The sequence below is a fragment of the Balearica regulorum genome, chromosome 1, assembly GCF_011004875.1.
Source record: "Balearica regulorum gibbericeps isolate bBalReg1 chromosome 1, bBalReg1.pri, whole genome shotgun sequence".
Taxonomy (NCBI): Eukaryota; Metazoa; Chordata; class Aves; order Gruiformes; family Gruidae; genus Balearica; species Balearica regulorum.
This window is the reverse complement of record NC_046184.1, coordinates 153,236,196-153,259,135: the sequence shown is the minus strand read 5'-3', so window position 1 is coordinate 153,259,135 and position 22,940 is coordinate 153,236,196. Positions and strand designations below refer to the sequence as shown.

At 39.7% G+C, this 22,940-nt stretch overlaps 1 long non-coding RNA gene across 1 annotated transcript in view; it reads left to right on the top strand.

Annotated features, from left to right (window-relative positions):
- The window catches only part of LOC142599459 (uncharacterized), a 425,989-nt gene that overhangs the window by 16,472 nt on the left and 386,577 nt on the right, over nt 1-22,940 (top strand). The gene's annotated exons all lie outside the window — the stretch shown is intronic.

The window sequence follows — 22,940 nt, the reverse complement described above, 5'->3', positions numbered from 1 at the left end:
TCTGTTTATATTATTTGTGGAGTGCGGTGGGGAAATGAAAACTGGTAAGGCATAATTTTATTTGTGTGCTTTGAAATTTTATATTATTATGTATTTCTTCTTGCACTGTAATGAAGCTCTGATTTCCATATTAAAATTAATAAAATGAAAATAAAATGAATGCAATATTCCCGCTGAATACACATTGACTAGACAATGTTTTCGTATTATTCCGCAGGCATATTTATGATAGCCTATTTCACTGCACCTTGAGAAGGCTGCAGGTCCAAAGGAACTTTAATCATTCACATTTGGCTTACCCAGTTACAACAGAATTCACACACAATCCATATTTGAATACCACTTTTAAACTAAGCAGTAATAGAATAAGTTTCATTGTAATGATGTATAAGCTTTTTTAGACTGTTCCCAGCCTATAATGATGTGTTTATGAAAACAACGGCACTTACTGGAGAGAAATAATCTGCTAAAATAGAGCTTATATTTCATAACTAACAGTCCTTTGTTTTATTGTGGATATTGGGCAGAGAACAAGAGTTTCACAGCTTCAGCCTGGGTTCGGGTAGGTATATCAAGTTCATTAATCTGTGCCTATGTTACTTGGACCTCTCAACTTAGCAAAGACATAATAGTTTGAAATAAGTATCAGTGCTCTGTAGGACTCGGCAAACATGGATTGTGCATTCAGAAGGGTGGTGGGTTTGTAAGTTACGGTTGTCTGTAAGCACTGGTTCATCCAGATGAATGCAGGGATCATGGGCTCTTCCTTACATCCAGGCAAAGGTATCACAACCTACGTTACGCTAGCAATGCGGTGTATTAGAGAGTCCTCTGCTCAGTGTCCGATTACACAGGAAGCAGACCAGCAGGAGGAACTTGAGTATCTGTACAGCACATGGACTGCACCTCCCTTACGTCACAGCCTTTGTGCACTCTCCTCTTTCCTCATCTCCACCGCTAAAATGTTCATGGACTTGCCAGCAGGGAGAGCGTTTCACTGTGGGGGAGAGAGACAGAGGTTGGATGGAATTTTTCTAGGGCTCCTTGCTTGCTGCCAGCCCACTCTTTTAGGACAGGTACCTTATGTCCCCCCATATAACTGGTTTTCAGGATGGACAAGTGATCTGGCAGGCCCACCTATAAAAGGCATTTCTCAAGACATCAACATAACAATTCTCCCTGTCATCTTGGTGAAACTTTACCTATGGGATAAGGAAATAGGCATTAGATGCGCAAAGGTGTTTTGTAAAAGCATTTTCCCTTGTCACTCTTGCCCAGCTACCTCCCGTGGGATTTATGACTTCAGAAGCATTATGACAAATGAATCATTGTTTCAGTAAATTTGATTTCAGGGTGCCAAAAGGCTGTCATTTACGTCAACATTTGGTTTCGTTTGGTAGTTCTCTGCTACCGGACGTGGAAAAAAAAAGCAAACATCAATGACAGCAATTTGAATATTTTATTAAATGGTACAGCAGCCTTCATTGAAAGCTGTTATCACTGACGTTCACAGCATGGACAGTGCGGTGGTATGTGGTGGTGTTTCCTGGCCAAGCTGCTGTGAATACTCTTAATGAAGAAATGTAGCTGGGAGATGTTATTCCCACTCTGGTTCCACAAATTCAGAAAATATTAGATGAGCAGAGAAATTGTTTGTTCTCTGTATCATCAAATAAAATTTCTTCACTTTTCTTCAACTTGTCTGTAGTCTTTAACCTGGTCTTTCATCTCAGAGAAATAGTTTTTCCAATAGATTTTCTGGAGAGGAAACTATATTTTGGAGTATACTACCTAAAATAGAATACCATATACTGTTATAGAAGTACATGTGTATGATTTATAATACCAAAAAAAAATTCATACTGTAATGCTACAATATAATACCATTTCACGATTTTCACTGTTTTAGTAGTAGGACAACTTTCTGATGAAGATGCCTCTGTACCTGGCCCATATTCTTTTCAAAAGTATAAAAACAAATGTGCTTCTAGACTTTCTCCCCCAGGTAATCTTCCTGATGAGAAAACATAGTGCCTCTATTTGTGTTCCTTCACTTTTTAGTTGATTGTGCCTTGTGGTCAAGAATATTTTTAGTAATTAAATCTTTACAGGTCTATTCCCTTTTTGAACCCCAAATAAACTTAAATTTTAATTATATGAACTCAAGGAGGACTCAGTTATTTGTTCAGAATAATTAAAGTACATTAAATAATATTAGGTTTTAATCTTATTTTCAAAAGAAGTGATTTAATATTAACTGGGAAGATAGCACCACAGTTTAAGACAGCACCACAATATAACTAATCAGCTATACTAAGCTGTACATGTTGCTTTGGCTTATGGCAGTAAAGAAAGTACATGGTAGATCATGCCAAGCCATTGAAACCTTAAATGAACACCCTAGTTGCTTTTCTGAACTGCCTGCCTGTGTGGGAAAATGCTATAGCTTTCCACTATAACAGCATGTAGTTTACTGTTGATTTATGGCAGAGAGAAAAAGATTCATCCTAAAGGCATTGCCAGAAATTATCCCATTTGCCTTTAGAGTCAAACTTTACCTTTCAGTGGATTGCCAGAAAAAGGTTTGCATCTGACTGATTTCTTATCCATATTACAGAATAAAATTCTGGGTTTGCTTGCATGCAAAACTTATTTTGATACTGCAGCACTAATAAGTATATGGAAGCATGCTGAGGCCTTTGGTGCCCCTGTCCTTTTCTGTGATAATTTTTCTGGGTACAGATGATCTTTTTCTTTTATTTTCTGCATGCAGAAAGTGAGGGAGGATGGGTTTCCTTTTGCTACCTGTTATTTGGGATGGGAAATGAGTTCAAGTGCACCGTAGTCTCCATTCAGTAGTTACTTGAAAGAGAAAACACATTAACAGAGCACTAACACTGAGGTGACACAGAACCAGAAATGTTCCTCTTGCTTTGCTCTCAAAAGCAGTGTCAGTCACTATGGGGAACTATAAAAGGCCATAGCAACACCAGGAGAAAATGTTTTTTACTGCAGGTTTGGTGGGAGCTTTTTGTTCCTCTTCCTTTGGCTTTTGAGTTGCACTGGAAGAAGGGTGAGGTCAGTGGGTTTTGACGGTGTTGCACGGCACAGATTAATGCTTTCTTTTTTATCTGAGTGTGTTTTGCAGCAAATACAGCATTACAGAGATGCGCGAACATCACAGTGCTAAATTGAATACATGTTTGGGGGAAGACCTGCTGATTTAAATACTGTCTAGCAGGCATTTGGGCATTACAATAAATACGCTACATTTCTTTTTATGAAAAACTGGGAAATAGTTATGGTTTGTAATGGTGGATTATTGGTAATTATGGGCAGGATTGTTTTTGTAGATTGTTTTTGTAGGTAATTATGGGTGAAGTTCATCTCGCACCAGTTTAGAGGTCTACCTCTGAGCTAATCACCCAGAACTTCTTACAAATGTTGTGGAGAAATGGACACCCTAAGAAAGTAGTTCACTCCTCTTATTTTTTGAATGAAAGGAATCATTTTCTAGAGATGCCTGCTTCTCTACATCAACTGTAGAAGGAGCTGAGGGGATCACCTGTAGAGTGCTCATCTTCTGGTTGCCTAAACTAGGGCATAGCAACTCCATGTGGTAACAGTACTTTCCAAATTGATTATCTCAAGAACAGGGAATCATTCTTCATGTGGCTACCTGGCTTTTTAGTGGTAGATGTCTTGTGTCCAACCAGTTAGGAGCATGGCAATCAAAGTAGGGTCATATATCTATCTCTACACCCTCATTTAGAACCTGCCTCTCTCAGGGAGCTGTGCGTCTTTCCCAGCACCGCTGGGGTATGTCTCAGCACCAGGATCCTGCCACTGGCCTTTCCCAAATTAATCGAGAGCTCCCTTCTCTGTCCTGTCACGTGGTGCCCTCACCAGTTGGCTGCTGGTTTTCAGTCTTTCCTTCGCCACATTTATGTATCATGAGTGCTTTTTTATCAGTGGAGCAGCTTCCAGGCTGGATGGGGTTTTGGGCAACCTGGTGTAGTGGAGGGTGTCCCTGCCCATGGCAGGGGGGTTGGAACTAGATGGTCTTCGAGGTCCCTTCCAACCCAAACCATTCTGTGATTCTATGATTCCAAGGGGACGGTTAAGAGCACTGCCAGCCCCTTGGCCAGCAGCCCACCTGGCATCATCATGGCACCTTCAGGAGACTGGGGTGAGTGACAGGCAGGTACCCTCCTCAGGGGTGAGTGCTTTGGACCAGAAACCATTGTACATAAAGCAGGCAGGTTTGTCCTGAAGGCTGAGGGTATGCAAGGGCTGCCTTGCTCGGCTCCCTAACACCGGAGTTTTCTTCTGGAGGTGGAGTTTTAGGAACCCACAAACATACTCATGGAGAAATAAGCCATCTCCAGAGATCAGGTATTCCCAAAATAAGGAAGAAGGTCTTGGATGGACATCTCTATGTTTCTATATAACTGCGGCTTTAAGCACTTGGGGGCCTTTTTGCATATGCTTTGCGCTGAGCGCTTTTCTTCATTTGAAAATACAGTGGGATCAAATAGGTGTGAAACCATGGGGCAAGGCATTTGACATTCAAAACTTTGTCTTTAAAATCCCTGACTATAGAGGGTCTTTTAAACATTGCAGAGGCTGGTAGGCACAAATGAAACTGGGCAACCGTGCATAAATACTCTACCTGCATGAAATTCAAGTGCAAAATGTCATGCACTGAATTTTGGGGAGAATTTTGTAGTGGTCTTTAACTTTGTTTTCAGAATTATGTTTATCTGCTCATTAAGACCCACAGAAACCATGGAAATCTTTGTATCTCTGAATGACAGGAGTGTTAAATCTTTCCCATCGCTATAAAATGTTACAGGTTTAACATTAAGGAATCAGAATGTAGTGAAGTTTAATAGTATTGTGTTCTATGAATGCTCTGAAACAGATCGTTAAACATTATTATGCACTATGGTTATTTCACCACTCAGCAGAAAGTGCCTCAGTGTTATCCTGAAAAAAATATCTTGAGCCACGTGTAACATTTACAAAGATTCTTAAGTCACTTTATAATCAAAGTCTTATTTATGTTGCAATGCTACTATTCTAAGTCTTGAGGTGCTTAAAATTTGGTGATACTGCTGTCTGCTTTTTCCCACAGACAGCATTGTGAGAAAAAGCCCAGGATACCCCTCTCTGCTCCAATTTCTACTTCTAGGTCACTGTGGAACTTCACATCCCTACTTTTCCCAGGTGTTCATTTTCTTTATTTCCATATTAAAATTACACTGAGTTGTATTAATGTAAATAGGCTACATAGCTATGTACAAATCTTGCTAAGGCAGACTTTTTTTTTTCCTCTGAAACTTGTGTAATATGCCATAATTCCTCACTGTTGTACAACAGTATCTTGGATGAATTTTTGCTTTTGCTCAAAATGGAAAAATACCTTCTTTAATGACACTCTGCTGGAAAAGCTTTCAGACAATTTTCTTACCGACAGCTGGGTAAAACCATGTGCTGTGCTACATTTAAAGTATAGCTGGTTTAAAATTTATGGTTCTTTACAGCAAACTGCCCAAGCACAAGTCAGTCATCTATTTTAACAACTCCTGAGGCTTAGGTTTGACACTTTCATTCCAAACTCCATTACATATTGTGGATGCTTATCTTATCTCACTGATCAAATAAAAACCTATAGGAAAAAATATCATTTTCCTTCTAAGAAGACCCTCATTCTTTGCTGTTTTTCCTGAAAAGGGAGAGAGATGTGGAGATGGCTGCAGCATTTTTTCAGAATCCTTATTCTCTACCTCTCTGGGATTTTTTGGATGATTTTTTTAGACTTTTATTGAAATGTTATTTCCTGACTCATGCAGGAATTATTTTTTTTGTTACCATGTATTGAAATAAATTGAAAAAAAGAAATCTGTACAGATAAGCAGCTGGAAAATCTTGAAAGTATGAAACTACCAAATGAGATTTCATGACCTTAAATAATAATTGTAATATCTGATTTCCAAATAGCACATACCTTCCTTTCCTCTCTGAAAATCCAGCCCTTTCAAGATTATGTTTCAAAACATGAGCCATATGTTTTTCATTTGTCATTGGTTTTCTGTAGTTTCTGCAAAGAGAACTTCTATTGACTTTGCATAAGAGCGTGATCCCCAGAAGAGATTCCCATTTAAACTGTTCCCTGTACTGTGCCATAACATCCTTCCATTTCCTTGACTGCCCTGTAACGACACTGGAATATTGTGAACTGGGAACACCAGTTATGATGGGCACCAGGAATAAATCTCAAACAGCAGAGATGACATGACACATCAATAAATGCCACAAAACTGGAGCTAGTCAGAAAACTGTTAGGCAAAACAAGATTTCTTGTCTCCGTGTAGAGCGTGTAATATTTTTTTTCTGTTTTTTGACATTGAAATAAGTTGCTTTCAAAGCTAAAACCACATAGGACTTCTTGAATGCAAAAGAAGCTGCCACATAATAGACATCTTTGACATGGGCCACTGTGCAGTTTATGCTATTGGCAGCATTTATTCAGCTTCACCAGTCTGCATTAGAAAGAACTTGGGACCAAGGTGCGCACTTCTGTGCTGGAGCAGGTAATAGTGGTAATACGAATGCATGGAAACAAGGAGGGACTTTATTGGTGAAAATAAGCCCTAGTAGCAGTGGCATTATCTGCATACTCCCAGCTTCTGCTGTTCTTTAGGACAAGGTGGTTGCTAAGCAATCACAGAGTTGGACAGGCAGATTCAGAACTTGTTAGCTCTGCTTGACGTGGGAAATTCACAATTCAAGCTGCATGTCTGCTCCAAGGAAAGGATAAGCTGATGAATGAATCCGGCAGTGAAACAGCCAGTGCTATATCTGGTAGAAATCTGAAGCAGCCTGTGAATGTCTGAGTTCCCTGGGTGGCACATCCTTTCCAGGTGATGACAATATGCTCCAGAAACATCTGATTGCTCAAGGTAAGGTATGGAGCAGGTCTTTGTTGGACCATATCAGTGTTTGTCTGTCTGTCTGTCTGTCTGTTGTTATATGTCATCTGCCAGTTCCCAGTTTTGTCCAGTAGACACAGGCTCCTATAAAGATCATTTCTTCCAAACTGAAGACAGAAGGCTCCGTGAGTTGCATGATTCATAGAAGTGCCATACACCCACCCTTTGACCTTACACCTTACCAAGGTACATATTTATACCCCCTGCACACCCAACTTCAAGAAACAAGGTAAGCCCTTAAAGCACTGACAGTCTATGTGGTATTTTGTCCAGCAATGATATAACTTACACTTGGCATTTGTAAATATGTAAGTAGCTGTGCCTGGAAAAATAGCTTCTGAAGCATGGTTTGTCCCAGTAGTGTGAATTAAGATGCAAGATAGGGTGGCAAAAATTACTTCCTACCAGTAAAGAAAATGAACAGTCCTGGTTTTCTCATGAGCTCAGTATAGGGAAAGGAAAAGTAAACCTGGAAAGCTAAATATACTTAGATGATGACAAAATTAGCTCAAAAAAGAAACAAGTTTACTCCAAAAATTTTTGGAGTATATATCAATGCAAAACAAGTAAGCACAAAAAAGGTGTTACATAGAGGAAGCTGGAGCAGAAGTGAAGCAGTTGTTAGAATACGGTAGCAGAGTCAGAATTTCTGGAAAACACAGATAAAACTTAATGGCTATACACAAAAGAATAAAAAGTCATGGTCACAATGGGCAGAGATGGAGCGACAAAAAAGATGAAGGTTCATTGAAAAACTCAGACAATGGAAACTCTGAATTCTGATATACAGAAGGGAACAACACAGTTCAGGCTGACTGAGTCTCATTTTAAAGAAGAGTATAAAAGGATTGCGTAAGCAGGTGAAGATAACATCAGAAATGCCAAAGGAGCAAAATGAGATATAACTAGCAAAAGACATCAGAAATGTACCGGTAGCAGCAGAGAAACACCAAGGAAAGAATTGGCCTGCTTTGCGGCAGAAAGAGAAAGCTATTGATGGACAGTGCTGAAGTGTCAGAAGGGTTATATAGCTTTTTTGTTTATCCTCACTGAAAGCGTCAGCTCCGATCAGACAGAACCAAACAGTGGGAACCCAGAGCTCTTAGTGTGGTTACACTCAGCATGTAGTTGCGGGCACAACGGTGACATTTTGTGCCACTCCTGAAAATCTAAATGATGTAATAACTTTCTAGTGCCATCGAAAGTTGACATCTAGCATATGACAGGCACAGTGAGATGTTTACAGGAACTTTCATGCCCTGAATTTGTCAGTATTTTATGTTTAGAAGGACTTTAGAAAGCTGAAGAAGCAGCCTTCGTTTTGCTCAGGTTAAGTTGTTTTCTTATTTCATGTATTGGAAAGATAATGAGTATCTCTGAAAACAAAGTTCACCTGTGCTTACCTGGACAGGCTGTATAATTGAACACATACAACAATTATATTCTTCTGTTAACAGTTTTATAATTTCATACTTGCAGAAGTATCAAGTGCCCCAAATAACATAATTCAAGTCACATCTGAGGCAAATTTGCCTGGTTTTAATTTCAGATACATTTGACCAGTACAACATTTTAAAAGCAAGGAAACAGCATATGGCAAAAGCCTTATGCATAGACGCTGATCAACTTTGAAAAGCCCAAGTTAAAAAAAAAAAAAAAAGGTAGAATTGATTATAATGATTTTGCTGTCTCTGGTTTAAGGTTGAATACTGGAAGAATAACTGGAGGGGGGGAATATAGTGTCACTTTTACTACTATGTCTCTGAAATTTCTGTCTCTGCATGTACGAGAAAGATTTTAAGAGTTTTCAGAAAAATTAGAAGTTAGAAATGATGGAGACTGCTTTTATTTTTTTTAACCATGTATTCCCCCCTCCCCCCTTTTTTTCCCTTTATTTTTTATTTTATTTTACCAAGGAAATGAACTAAAATCTCAGTCTATATTACTGCCCAAAGCAGCTTTTCAGCACAGGTCCCATTTCCTGTTAAAGTAATAGGATTCTCCCATTCACATCATGAGCTGCATCTGATCTCTTGAACTACCTGAAAGTCTAGCACTTGTTAAAGTTTTGGAGTAAGTCATTGTCAGCTACAAGGTATGGGATGTCAGGGTCCATTCGGAGAAAACAAGTAACTAACTATGTAAAGGGATTTAAAGCTTCCAGATTGGGATTTGAGCTAGTGAGAACTGATTATCTAGTTTTGTTTTAACTTCATCATACACCCTGAGTTTTCTTGATGTCTCTGAGTGTTATGATGATAGCAGGTAAAAATAACAATATTTATTTTGTAGTAGCACCAGAACAGTTTAGCCAAAGCAAATAGCAGTTTATGTCCAAGTGATTTCCAGGCAGCAGTGAAAGCAGGAGGAGAAGGTTGCAAGAAAACTTGCAATTAAAAGCTGAAAAATTGGAGTTGAAAAATCCTGTACTAAGCTTCACAGAATTGTAGTCCAAGTACATCCTGCTTTCATTTTTTCTCATAGGCTGAATTCCCAATTAAGAGATAATAATCTGATACATCATAGATTTTCTTTCTTGAGACCAGAGCCATAAAAGTTGTAATGTACTATAAAAGATGCAGCAGGAGACTAAAACCACACAGCTGCTTTCACTAGGTGGTGAATAATCCATATAAAGATTAATATTTCAGCTTTCTACAAAATGTGGAAAACAGATTCATCTAATCAACTTTTTTGTTTTACAATGTCTTGTTTGTCTATCACCTTAGTTTAGGCAAAAAAAAAAAAAAAATGTCAGCAGCTCCTAGGCTTCAGTCTGGAAAGTATTGATGTTCACCTGAAAAACTATACTGCCGAGAGCAACTGTAAATTCCCTATGAAATAGAACTGACAAATATATTGGTAATACTGTAACTTAAACTCAGGAAAACTGAGTTTTAAGTATATTTAAGTAACTCGAATCTGAGATATTGGGACTGTCCCAAGGAAAATGAAGTCCAGTGAGATAAAGTCAAGAAGGAAGATTTTGCAAAAAGATTTACTAAGGATTTTGGTTTTACTAGCAATCTTACTTGCAAATTGAACAATTGGTTTGCTTTGTTTTTCTAGGGAATGTTGTGGGCGATCATACATGTGAAGAAAGAGGAGGTTTGAAAAGCAGTAGGAGTTAACTCTTGCAGAAGAGTTTTCTGTCTCCCATGACGCCATTTGATTCTGATTTGATTGGACAGTTTGCTTTTCTTAAAAGTCTTAGTTACTATGTATTTGACTCAGTCATTTGAGTCAACATTTTTACCATTGTGGGCATAGTATCCTTTTATTATTTATGAAACAGCCCTAGCAATCCAACCGTTTTCATCCTTGGCTAAGGCTGGTGTTAAAATCAGACCTCGGTAGACCTTTGGGCTCTGCTATGCACTGCTTTCTGACTGGGTTATGTCAGGTTCCTCTTCAGGATGGTGCTTTCAGAATTGTAAATCTGTGAGGAAATCAGAGAAACTCTGAAGCCTGTTCTCCAATCCAATAAGATAGAGATTGAGAACATCTTTTGAGTGTGTAACAATTTGTAACTTTAGGTTTTAGGATAATGCTAGAATAGCTATAAATACTTTTTCCTTTCTGCTTTTATTCAACACTTGGCAAAAAGTGTATCCCTTTACAGCACACACATCAATTCAGCATGTGTGTTGAAGGTGGAGGGGGGTTAACAAGGACCTTGAACCTCAGCCAAGTGTGGTCTTCCCTTGTGGGTATCCCATTGCAGTGACTCTTCCTAGCCTGGGGCAATTCTTCATTCTCTTCTTGGACCCAAACTAGAAATGGTTTAATGCTTCCTCATTCCTTACCCCATCTGTCTCCCACTCCTTTCCCGATCCCACTTTTTGGTGTTGTAGAGGCCCTATTGCTCTATGCATGCTGCCACCAGGCTTATAGCACCACCCAATCAATTATAAACCTTTCAACCAGTACAAGTACCTTAGGTCCAGGAGGGAGGATTTGTGGGATGCTAGACTTAGGTGTTAGGTCCCTCCTTTTGCTGTCCCCCATAACTTCTGTACCGCTGGCCTGTCTTCAATGGGAACTGTATTTGAAGTGTGAGCTTCACTGTGGTGGTGCAGGCCTTTGCTCATCCTTCGTTATGGGATCAATCAGTCGTGAGGGGAAAAGAAACCCACGCTCACCTTAACAAACCTCATGGACCAGCTGGTGCTGCTCAGCACTGTGGTCTGCTTCCTGCCTGAGTCAGCCGGTGATTCAGTAGAAAGGGTTAGCCAACAGAAGAGAAAATGCAGAAACTGGTGTGGTATTTGAGAATAATTGGGCATATATCCATATCCTTTCTTAAGGCCAGAAAGTGAGAGGTGGAAAACTTACTCATGATGTTGATATAGAGAACTTATAGAATGGAAAGACCAAGAAGATAGCGAGACAGAAAAGCTACGTGCTGTTCTTAAAGCATAATTGTATAGAGTTGTTTAAGAGCATTGAGGAAGATGGTGAATTCAAGCTGGAATTGGCAAGGCAGGAGGCTGTGAAGTTGGCCAAGAAACTGGGGAGCCTTTTTTTTATGTGAGGAGGTGAAAATAACGCATATTGTGTGCCTGCAAAATGAATTTTGAAAGAAGTGACTGATTTCAATGTACTCATAAAAGAAGTAAACAATAGGAGGGATGGGTAGGAGAAGAATGATTTAACCTACACTGGAGTTTCAAAAATTATTATCTATCCTTCCATTTGAGCTGGAGATGAGAGAAATGCCACAGAGCTACTTGAATAAATTTTTCAATTTAATTTGCTCTGCTTTTCTTCAGACTATGTTTAGCATTTGTCATAACAATCCAGGCAAAACCAGTTTTTACTTAATGGGACAGGTAGCAATCCAGCTTTGATCACAGCAGTTATCTGAGGATTATATGACATTATAAAAATAACAAATATAACTAGAAAGATTTTGGGTCTATAAAATATACAGACTGTCATGGGTATTTTGGATACTTCTGAAGGAGAAAGAGAATACTTAGTTTTGGAGACTATTTACTTCATGGCTACAATAATACGTACTTTGAACAGATGTTCTGTAACATAAATACTTTAAAAGTTATTGTGATGCCTAAATATTTTACCACGTAGGTCATATTAATACCTAAGTTTCCTAATGGGTATGAGTTTTGCATCAGCATCTCTTAATCTACAAGCGTCTCACTGGCACACACAAGAGCAAAAGCCGGGACTTTACCCTACAGTAAAAAAAGGAAGCACTGTGAAAGTTTATACATCAAAAGGGGGAAAATTCATATCAGACTGCACCTTGCTAAACAAAGGAGCAGTATTTTGTTTTACCTTTATGTATAGTTCTTACTGCTGGAAAGAAACTGCCCATGTTTGTTAGAAGAAACTGGAGGCTTTAGTGTGGAGCAGTGCAGTTCATGCTGCTAATTTGTTCCTGTATGCTACTCTGTTCTTGGTGCCCTCTTCTTAGCTGCTGCCTTATCTCTAACTTTCTCATTCTGAAGAATAAGCAGAACTGACATATTAAATAGAGGTGGCTGAGTAAAATGTGCTGCCTACATTGTGACAAATTTTACCAATTTATTTTTCGAAATCTTTAAAACAAATATCTGATTTTGTGGGTCTAGACTTCTAATTCTTAAACTTCTACTTAGATGTGACACAACTTACACTTCTGAAATGAGGGTTCAGATACCCACAGGCTGAAGAGGCTCTGGAACCCACACTTACTGCTTTCTGGTGGAGCAACTAGTGACTATTGCCCCTTTGTCCTGTTTACTTATTTTTATTGGGTTTGGGGCTTTTTTTTTTTTTTTTTAAGTGGTACTATACAGCCACCATTTCATCTGACCTCAGAGAGGACATACCTTATATTGCCATGTGTAAAATGATGACATTAACTACTACTGCTCTTTTGCAGTAAAGCTGTGCTTGGTGCTTGATAATATTATAATGTTAAAATTATAATGTTAATTTTAAATGTACTCAGATTATGCTTAGATGTGATTCATGTTGCACAGCTTGTTCAGCATGGCTGTGCTTCTTTCTGAGCGTGATTAGGAGCAGAACTTTACACGTCTAAGGATGCTGACCCTCCAAAGCGGCTAGACAGAATATCTGCAAATCTCACTAGTGTTGAGGTACCAAAGTGAAAGCGCACTACTGAAATCCATTTGTGGGTTGAGTCTTGTCTTCTAAGTCAATCCTTAATGCCTCATACTTTTGAAGATAGGTTGGTAGTACACTGGGACTCTGATCTGACCTGTACCTTATTGGATGATCAAACAGCCATGTGGCAAAAATATGTGTCTTTTGCAGCACGTTAGGTGATTTCTTCTCATCTCACCTTCTCCTGTACGTTTCCAGTGTCGTACTCTTATAAAGACAGACTCTAGACTTGAGTCACACTATTCATTCTGAAGAGTATAAAATACAGACCCTGAAATTTTACTTGAAACAAAGCAAAAAATTGGTGCAACATTAGATTGTGAGGATGGAAAACTTTATTTAAACATTAAAATAATAATCAGTAGATTTTTTTCAATACTATAAGTGTGTGCGTGTTTGACACCATTCTTCAGTCTTGAGTGCTACACGAGTTAGAGCAAGCTGCAAGAACAATTGCCTCACAATTTCTGATTGTTACAACTTGTAGCATTTTTGTTCTTTTGAGACAAGGTGACTCATTACAATTGGGGTTGGTTCATAAGTGTGGGAACCAAAACCCTGGACTTCCAAGGAGTTGAAACTGTCTGAGAGGGTTTGGTCTTGATTTAATGATAGCTTGAACAACAGAAATACTTCTCTGCTGATACTCAAACCTTTTAACTTTGGGCCATTCCTAATAAATATAGCTTGTACATTGCTACAATCCTGGAAAGAGCAATGTAATACTGCACAGGAGGCTTGCAGATAGCATTCCCATCTTTTTTTCCAGCTCAGTGTAAGCAAATATTGTCCCTTGAAATTAGTTAGGTTTTATTTTACAGTACAAGAAAGTACATAAATTATGCACATTTATTCACAGAGATTGAAGGCAAGGTGCAATATCAGAAAGGTGTTAAGCAAACTCTTCTAACTTCAGGGTCCCCAGAAAGGTGCCCATCTGAAGAGTCATCCTAAGCAGTCTCTGTAGTCAATGAAAAGAAGAAAAGAGGATCCTCAGAGAGAGATTTATTCCACCAACAAACAAGGTGATTGTGTTCCCAGGCTAGGCAGACTCTTAGATGCTTACAGTGAAGCGGAGAGAGAGGAAGGCCTCGTGAATTGAGATATGAAATATCATATGATTACACTGCATTGACTATGTAAACTTCCAGCAACTGAAATGTTAGGAAGACACTGGTGAGCTTTCCCTCTCATTGAATGTGAGCTGTGTCCATGGCCCATCAGTTGCACACATCTGTGTTCCATCAGCTGATGGACACTGGGGGAAGAAGGATCACTTCATATTTGCCTTGGTTTTTTGTGCGCTTTACTCCATATGTTCCTGGGCTACCCTTGCATTGACTCATCAATGGTCAATTCTTATATACGTAAATATTTACGACTGATCTTATGTAGGTATTTAAGTTGGGGAGGATTCTTAGGTGACAAACTTTGAGAAAAGTCTCAAAAGTCTCAGTCTTCAGATAATCAGTGGACACTTTTCTCACAAACACCACTAAAAAAAAATCTAACCTTTTACTACATAATATGACAGAAAGCCGGTTTTATTGGGAGTCATAAAGATCAACTTAGTAGTGTCTTTGAATTAGGTACATTTTTTACTAGCATTTAATTAAACATGGGGTAGTCGTGACATCACAAGACTGTAAATATGTAGTGAAAAGATTTACTTTTCAAAAGATTAATTTTTAGTCTTACTATGTGTACTTTGCATAATAGTATGCTAAAAATTATCAGAAATACAACAGGTATTTATTTTAACAAACATTATGATTTCTTTCAGTTTGTCAGTCTTACATTTAGATCTTACCGTATATTTCCAATGTTTGCTTCCTGGTCAGCACTGTGAGATCTGTCCAGAAATTACATGCAGATTAAGTGGAATTTCTTCTAGACAGGCTTTCTTTCCGCTCTGAGCTTCAGAAGGACCAAAGTACTCTGTGCCCTGGCTGATGTCATTAAGGTGGTATCCGGGACTGAACTTTGAACTGACTCCAGATGTGATGTGATCTCAGTACTGTGGTCAAATCTGGTCGACTGCTCAGTCCCTTTGTCACTCGTGGAGAATTGTTCTGTGTCAGTTTGCTTCATCTTTAGCATGGCAAATAAAAAGACAAAATGCCCAGCTGTCGTTACCCAGTACGTGAAGTTCATGACAGCTTCCCCATGAAGAGGATGTCCCCTTTCAAAGTTAGGTCAGATGATGGGATGGAGGAGTTGTGGTACAAGCCTGCGAATGGGATGCATACATCTTCCAACAAGGCTCCTTAGACTATGTGTCCCTGCTAAGAGGCACCAGATGCTGGGCTTTGGCAGTGCTACAGCCTCTTCTCAGCCCCAGGTTCCCACGCGTGACGTACCTGTGACTGATACACCAGCGAAATGCCAGTGGTAACGCAGGCTTTTGGTGCTGGAGAGAAGTGACAGTACTGCATGTGGGGTGCAAGAGTTCCCAGGCGTGCAGAGAGGGGGTGGGAGGGAATGTGAAGCTGGGCCAAGGGGGTGAATATCAGACATAAAGCATGACACTTGGCAGGTCTGCTAGGACAGAGCCAAAGGACCTCCTGAGGAGATGAAGGAGACCGCCTACACAGATGTGCTCTCATTGTGTATTGTGTCCCTACTTTTCTACAAATTGAGTGAAACGCCTTTTGCAAAGGCGTTTGCAAAAGAATCTAGAAAAATTAATGGAAACTTGAAAGGAAAGAGATGACTTTACAGAATTTTCCCTGATGGGATAGTCCCATAAATATAACACAGGGGAAACACAATAAATCGACAAACACTCTGTCCATACAGACTTGAATATGAAAATAGATATCTCCTAAAGAAATCGAGTATAAGCTCAGAACAGTATGATTGTTCTCTGTTCAGTGAGATAGGATTTATTTCAAAGGCATAATGCAGTTTTAGCAAAACATACCTCTATCTTCCAAAATACGTGTACTGAAAAATAGACCTACTTTGTTTGCAAAGACATTCTGCAGAAAAGTGTATAAAATAGAAGGGAAAGAGGTGCTAGTGTGTTTTAAAGAGAGAAAGCAAGGGTTTGGCAAGCACTTTTGAGAATAAAGCACTCATTGATTAGAAATTTGTGAAGGTCGCCGCCATCTAGTGATGAGATGTTGAAGATGTTGCTTAGAACGAAACTACCAAAACACGAAGTGTCTTTTCCAGCTGTGTCTGTATTCACTCAGTACAATAGATGCATCCTGAAACAGTGGGGTTTTTTTCTTTGTGTGTCTTGTGGCACATAAGTTAACTGGGAACAGGAGAAACTTATTGAGACTCAGTGCATTTGTTCCTGTGCACTGCTCTTGCATTACAGTCCTAGAACAGGGCACTGACGTAACCGTCAGCTTTCGAGTGCAGTTTCAAGTGAAAACAGCAATCCAGCAACTTAACTACGCGTAAAACTCCAGCTGTCAGGGCAATGAAAGTTACTCATACACACAAGATGGGCAGTGCGCATCATCTTTTATGAACTGCCCCCCTGTGAAGCACTTGGGCAATGTCATAATTTTAGTTTAAGAAATTTAAAAATGTAGCTAATGCACCCACTTCTTGTTCCTGGCTTAGCAAATTATTTGAACACTATGTATCACTTGGGATGTGAATAGTCCTCAAGTGTTTTAATCTAAGTTTAAAATTTCTACAAAACTAATCACTGTCATCTGAACAGAAGGGAAGTACAGCATGCAACCGGTTTGGGAAACTTGCATCAAGATTTGCATGTTTTAGAAACTCTGAGAACCTGGTCTGCACCCACAAAGTCTATACCTGGTCAGTATCTACAAAGGTAACTTTTGCATTTTTTCTATTATTTTTTAGTAGACGTGCTTCCTTGGGTCCCACCCGTGTCTGTACGATTTCTTCCAAATGCCTTTACTGCGTAAAGAGCAAAGGGCATGACAGCAAAGGAAACCCAGCAGTGGGTGAAGACAGGCTTTTGACTAATAGCTATTGGCTTGGAATTGTTGTTCAAATAAGAGAGCCAAAGTATCTACCTGTGTAGTAGTTCAAAGAAACTTCCAGTGTGGACTCAGCCAGACGTGAAGATGGATGAATCTTTAAGGGCCAACAAGAAAAACCCATATCTGCCTGTTCAGTTGGAACATTATGCCCACCTGAAGCGTTAAATCCAAAAAAACCAGCCCTGGCTTCAGTATTCCTTCCTGCTAAACCTGCACCTCAGACATCCTCTACAGAGAGCCACAGCTTTTCTCCCACCCTGAGCTGGTCTGACCGGTGGTCCCGCAGCCTGTGATGCCTGCGGGTGAGCAGCGGGGAGCCCAGGAGAGGCTGGGGGGCTGTGCTGCTTCAGCTGGCAGCTGCTCAGAAAAGCTGCAGTAAAAGGCAGCAGCAACTTTCCACCATGGCCCTCGTGAACCAAGTGGCTGTATCTCCGCCAGCTGTGTGCTCATGTCCTGGGTCCCAGTGTGTGTGTGTTGGATCCTGGAGAGGTCACTGACTCCTTAACTAGTGCTTGGCAGAGGAATATATGGGGATAGGGCCAGCTTTCTACTGTAAGATTTTGCTTCCCAAGCTCTGCCCCAGTTCAGATGAAGAGGCCCACTGGTAAGTGACCGTGGAGCATTGACTGAGGTGAAGGTAGTGCCTTAGCAAAATTATAGTTCACATGAAGGTTGTGATACTTTCTCCAGTGCGCATACATGCTTCAGAACCCTCTGCAAGCTGCAGGCACTGGAAATGTCCTGCTAAGACAGAATTACAATAATCAAGCCTTCTGGCCCCAAATGTGTATGTTACTGTTACTAGGTCACTGCGTTATCAAAAAGGGGCAGCTTGTGCATCTGAAATTTGCTTCCTTTCCAAAGCTGATTGCCACCTACCGGCCAAAATCTGGTGACCTTTCTGGGGAAGGAGCATAATCAAAAGTGTCATCAAAATACTTAATCTGATTCATTATCTCAGCATGCATCCCTTCAACAGCAGGGGCATGAAGGAAGACAGCATCATCATAACAATGACCTTGACCGATTCACTAGACTTCTGATTTCCCCGAACAAAATTGCGCCAGCAGCAGGCATTACAGCAATCAAACTCAATCTGTTTTGTACCACTAGTCTAAGTTTATTATAGCTGACTTACAGATCTAAAGGGCCTGTTGCCCAATCATCTAGTTTAAATATTACACCAGGGACAAAGCTAAGTGGTACTAAGTCAATGAGAGGCTCGAGTATGATGCAGGGAATGTCTCTTGGAGCTGCTTTTATGGAATCAGACCTCTGTTCTTTGTTTTCTGCTGGAGGTCAGCTAAGGACATTTTCTTTTTACTAATACTGAAAAATAGCAGTCTACTGTTTGGGTGGATCAGTGACAATGCATACAGCGAAAGGACTGATACTGCAGTCCTTACAAGAATAACTGAAATCTGATAAGCTGAACAAATATCAAATTGCAACTAGGGAAATTGTTGATGAATCATGCTTGTGACTTTGGATGACCAAAGTGAAAGGCCCTCAATTTCTTACTTTCTCTGCAAGAGCATAAGGACATTTTAATTCTCTAGCTACTGCCTAGCTGGTAACCTCTATATTCAGTGTCTCCTGGGTCTGGCACTACGCAGTATTTTCAGTACTGATGGAAATGCTGCTGTAGTGTTTTCAGGCAGTATCAAGCTGGAAGGGGTGCTCAGAATACAGAAGGGAATACAGGTGGCAATTCAAGATTATTGTAATGAATTGGAAAAAAAAAAAGAAACCACAAACAGGATGAACATCGGCGGCACCAAATACAGGATACCAGAGGCAGGTAGGGATAAAAAATTGTAAAAACCTAACATTTGGAAACAACAGGCTAGGTAAGGATGAGAAGCAGATTAAAAAAGGACTAGGAGATAATACTGATTCTGCTGTATCACGGCATAGAGATCTAGTGGAAAGAGAAAGTGATGGGAATTATTTGTAAGCTATGAAGTAATGCATTTGCTCTACTTGGCACCAGGAAGACTTCTGCTGCAACGCTAAGTGTGGTACTAGGTAGGCATCACAGCTGAAGAAGTTCAGTGAAAAACCATGAGAGTGGTAATGACAAAATAAAATTTTGTGACTAAATATTGAAGAAGTTGGAATTGTTTAATCTACAACAAACTGAAAGGTGATCTAGCCTTCAAATACATGAAAAAGTTGCAAAAATAGGAAATACTCTTTTCTACATGCTATATGGACAGGATAAGAAACTGAATTTAAACTGCATCAAACTTTTAGACAAGCCCCAATATTTTCTTATAGTAAATATAGGTACATACTAGCACGTATGACAGAAGGCAATGGAGTCTAGAGTTTTGAAAACAAACCAGACAAAAATCTATCAGGAATGCTGTGGGGATATCTGATCTTAAGGAAAGTGATGAGGGAAAATGAAAAAACCCTACCTCCTTTAATTTTCGCCCATCCTTATTTTCCATCATGAAAATATGACCTCCTCAGGTAAAAGCATATATTTCACCTTCCCTGTAAACTCAGCAGCTCCTTGAGAGAGCAGACCACGGCTTCAAGATTTTAAACTCAAGGAGAATACAAAGACTGACAATCAATTCTTTACATATATATAGACTCCAAAATGATTCACGCTTGCCAAATTTAGCAGCTTTCACTGATGATCACGATCAGTAAGATGAGTCATGTTAGGGCACATTCAGATGATCACATGCCTTCCAGGAGTATTACAGGGCACATATTCCTGGCTCTTGCTACTCTGAGTGAAACTTTAGGCTGTAGTTCATAGCAGTCATAAATGAAACTGTTAGAAAGTGACTTTTTATCCATTAAACCCAGAATTTTAAAGAGCAATCTAGAGCTAGGGAATCTGTCATATCAATGTTTTTTCACATCAAAGCCCCAAAATCTGACTTTTGAGACACTGTTTATATAATTTGCATTGTGTTTGAATTTGGGATTTAATATTTTGTAATGCCCTGCTTTACATCAAGCAACAACCCATCTTCTGTACCATGTTATCTTACAAAATAAAAACAGAACGCAAAGCAACCATGATGTTAGATTTGTTAGTGAAGTGGGCTTAGATAGAAAGAAGAAGAGTCTCCTGTTCCAGCCCTATCTCCAGTCGGGGGCTTGGGGCCTTCTCTTGAGGTGTGACACATGGTTTTGAGCTATCTCTGCCTGAGGCAGCCGTTGAACCAAGGCATCCTGCTTCTTATGGCCAAACCGTCAGTTTGCTACATAAAAGTAGGCAAAAATGCCTGGTATGCTTCTCTTTAAGAGCAGAGTAGACCAGGAAGAAAATTTCAGCTGTGAAGCCCAGCCTCGCACTGGGAGAAATGCACTTTTCCTTGTAGCACCATTAGCTGCTGGCTTGCGTCCCGCTGCTCAGTGTGCTGGCTGTTGGGATTTACACAACCGTACACAGCCTACTGTATGGAGACCGGGGAACCTTGATCATTCTTGGAGTTGTCTACCTGAATTCACTATCACCCCCAACTTCTGGTCTTCAGAAAAAACTTTTTAAAAAAATCTGCATATGCTTTAAGTGTCTGACCTAAAGACGTGTGGTGTTGTCTTGTGCCCTGTCTCTTTGCAGCTTTGCTTCAAAGACAAGTATTTGCCACTGGTTGGCTTTCTGCTGGTTCTGTGACTTTTGGTGGCCTTGGGTCAGGTTCAGGGGTCCGTCTGGCTTTTTTTTTGGCACTGCACATAACTCTCTGAAGTTCCCAAGGAAGTTAAAACAGCAACCAAGTTGCTTTCTATAGAGTTGACGAGAGTAAGGGCTGTCCTCTGCTTTAAGCAATCCCATTTCAGTTTTGCCACTGGAATACGAGAAGTCTAATTACTGAAGTCAGGAGACCCAGAAGACAAACTGGGCCATTTAGTCCTCTTTCTTTGTGATTAAGCCTGGTCTTGAACAACACCTCTTAGTAATCCTCTGTGGTGTGGACAGTGTTTAGGTTCTCCAGAATTAAAAGAGGAGCTAATAGGGTTTTCTTAGCCTTAGCAATCTCTAGATGATGTTGATCTACCCTTAAAGAGCAAGACAATTGCACTAAGGTATAGCTATAGCATATTTTTGATCCTTTTTGTAGCAGGAGTATATTTTATTAGTGAAAATACACACCTTAAAGTGCACGGTATAAAGGTTAGGTTGTATCCCAGTACTGGCGTGTATTTCCACAAGACATCTCAGGCACTGCATGCAACAGGTTTAGGAGGCATTTGCTGCCTGGTTTACATATGATTCCTGGCTTTTTTCTGTTTTATTTCCTCATTCCCTTCTGACAGAGATTGGAAGCAAAGTTCATGTGTTTGTGCACTCACTGTCACTATCATTAAATTTTGGCACTTTTGGTTGGATTCATTTTGTGTAGTGTGGAGCCAAATGTTTGTGCCCTCATCTCTTTCCTTTTCAGATGGCAAGAGCATTTAATGTGTTTTCAGGGTGAGGCGTGCCAGAACCTACCACTTAACAGATTGTCTTTCGCATACAAAGCGTTTAATCATTTAATTAAGCAATAACACTTTAAGCCATTAATGTGTGTCTTGGATGCACTGGGCGACATGAGGCTAAAGGCAGAATGACTTCAGTCACCCCAGCAGTGCTTTCATGCTTTGGTAATGTGCATCCTGGAGCGGCCAGTTACTATCGTAATAAGGACTTTCTGTATTTGAAAGAGCTTTTAAATTTTTTAAACGCTTTTCTTTTATGTTTTATTGACTACATTTCTCTTTTGGAAAAATGGGCTATTGATGTTAGTCTGTTGAGGAGCTTGCATGCTAACTGTCTGCTGACCCTGACTCTTTCCTCAGCTATTAAAACACATCCCAACTACCTTTTCCTCAGCTTTGTGCAATTATAGATGATGAATTATAGATGGGGCCTCATCTTTCTCATTTTGTATCAGTTCTGTTAATAATATATAAAAAGCACTATTAAACATATATTAATACATACTATTAACAAATATACACAATATCATTATACATTAGTCAAATAATGCTAGTTACACTTGCACTTTTCAAATAGCAGGTGTTTAGGTCTCACAACAACTGTATTAAGTAGGTAGGAAGGTTGTAAACTGAGGTATACAGAAATTAAGGTTGTGTTTACACTGGTAAACACATTTTAGGGAGTGATTCTGTTGTCAGTATTTTGAGTATATATATTACTTTTCCAAAACAATAGACAAAAATGCATGTAGGAAAATTAAGAATAAAATAGTTGATATTACTTCTAAGCAAATACAATGACTCACGTTCAGCTAAAACCAGAAGCCTTAACTGTACTGTACCCTAAGAAACATGTTCTGTACCCTTGATGCAGTTTAAATCCATTACTGCTTTACTCTTTCTCTTTTACATTTTTGAAGGCAGTTCACAGACTCTTTTCTGTTTTCTAGAAGATTTCCTTTAGCTGTTACCCCAGGTTATGTTATTCAGACTTCTTTTCACTTTTATTACCTCTCTGGACTCTCTCCATTTGGCTCACGTCTTTCCTAAAGTGCCATGCCCAAAACTAGACATCATGCTCTTGCCGCTGCCTTACCGACACTCAGTAGAGCTGAAGGCCCCGTGAGGCAAGACGGAGCGGCTCACAAAGTACTTCAATCTATATCAGCTGCCAGGAGTGTCAATAGGCCACTCCAGCAGTCAAGACTCACTGAGATGCAAGAGAGTCCTTGTCATGTTCCCACATTCCCCCCCACTCTTAGCAATTCACCTACCACTATAGAGAAAAGTGTGCCGTACTCCTTGATTTCTAACTATGGATTATTCATAACACACTGGTAAGTCAGAGTCAAGGCTGCAGTGATTATCTAAGGATGACTCATTG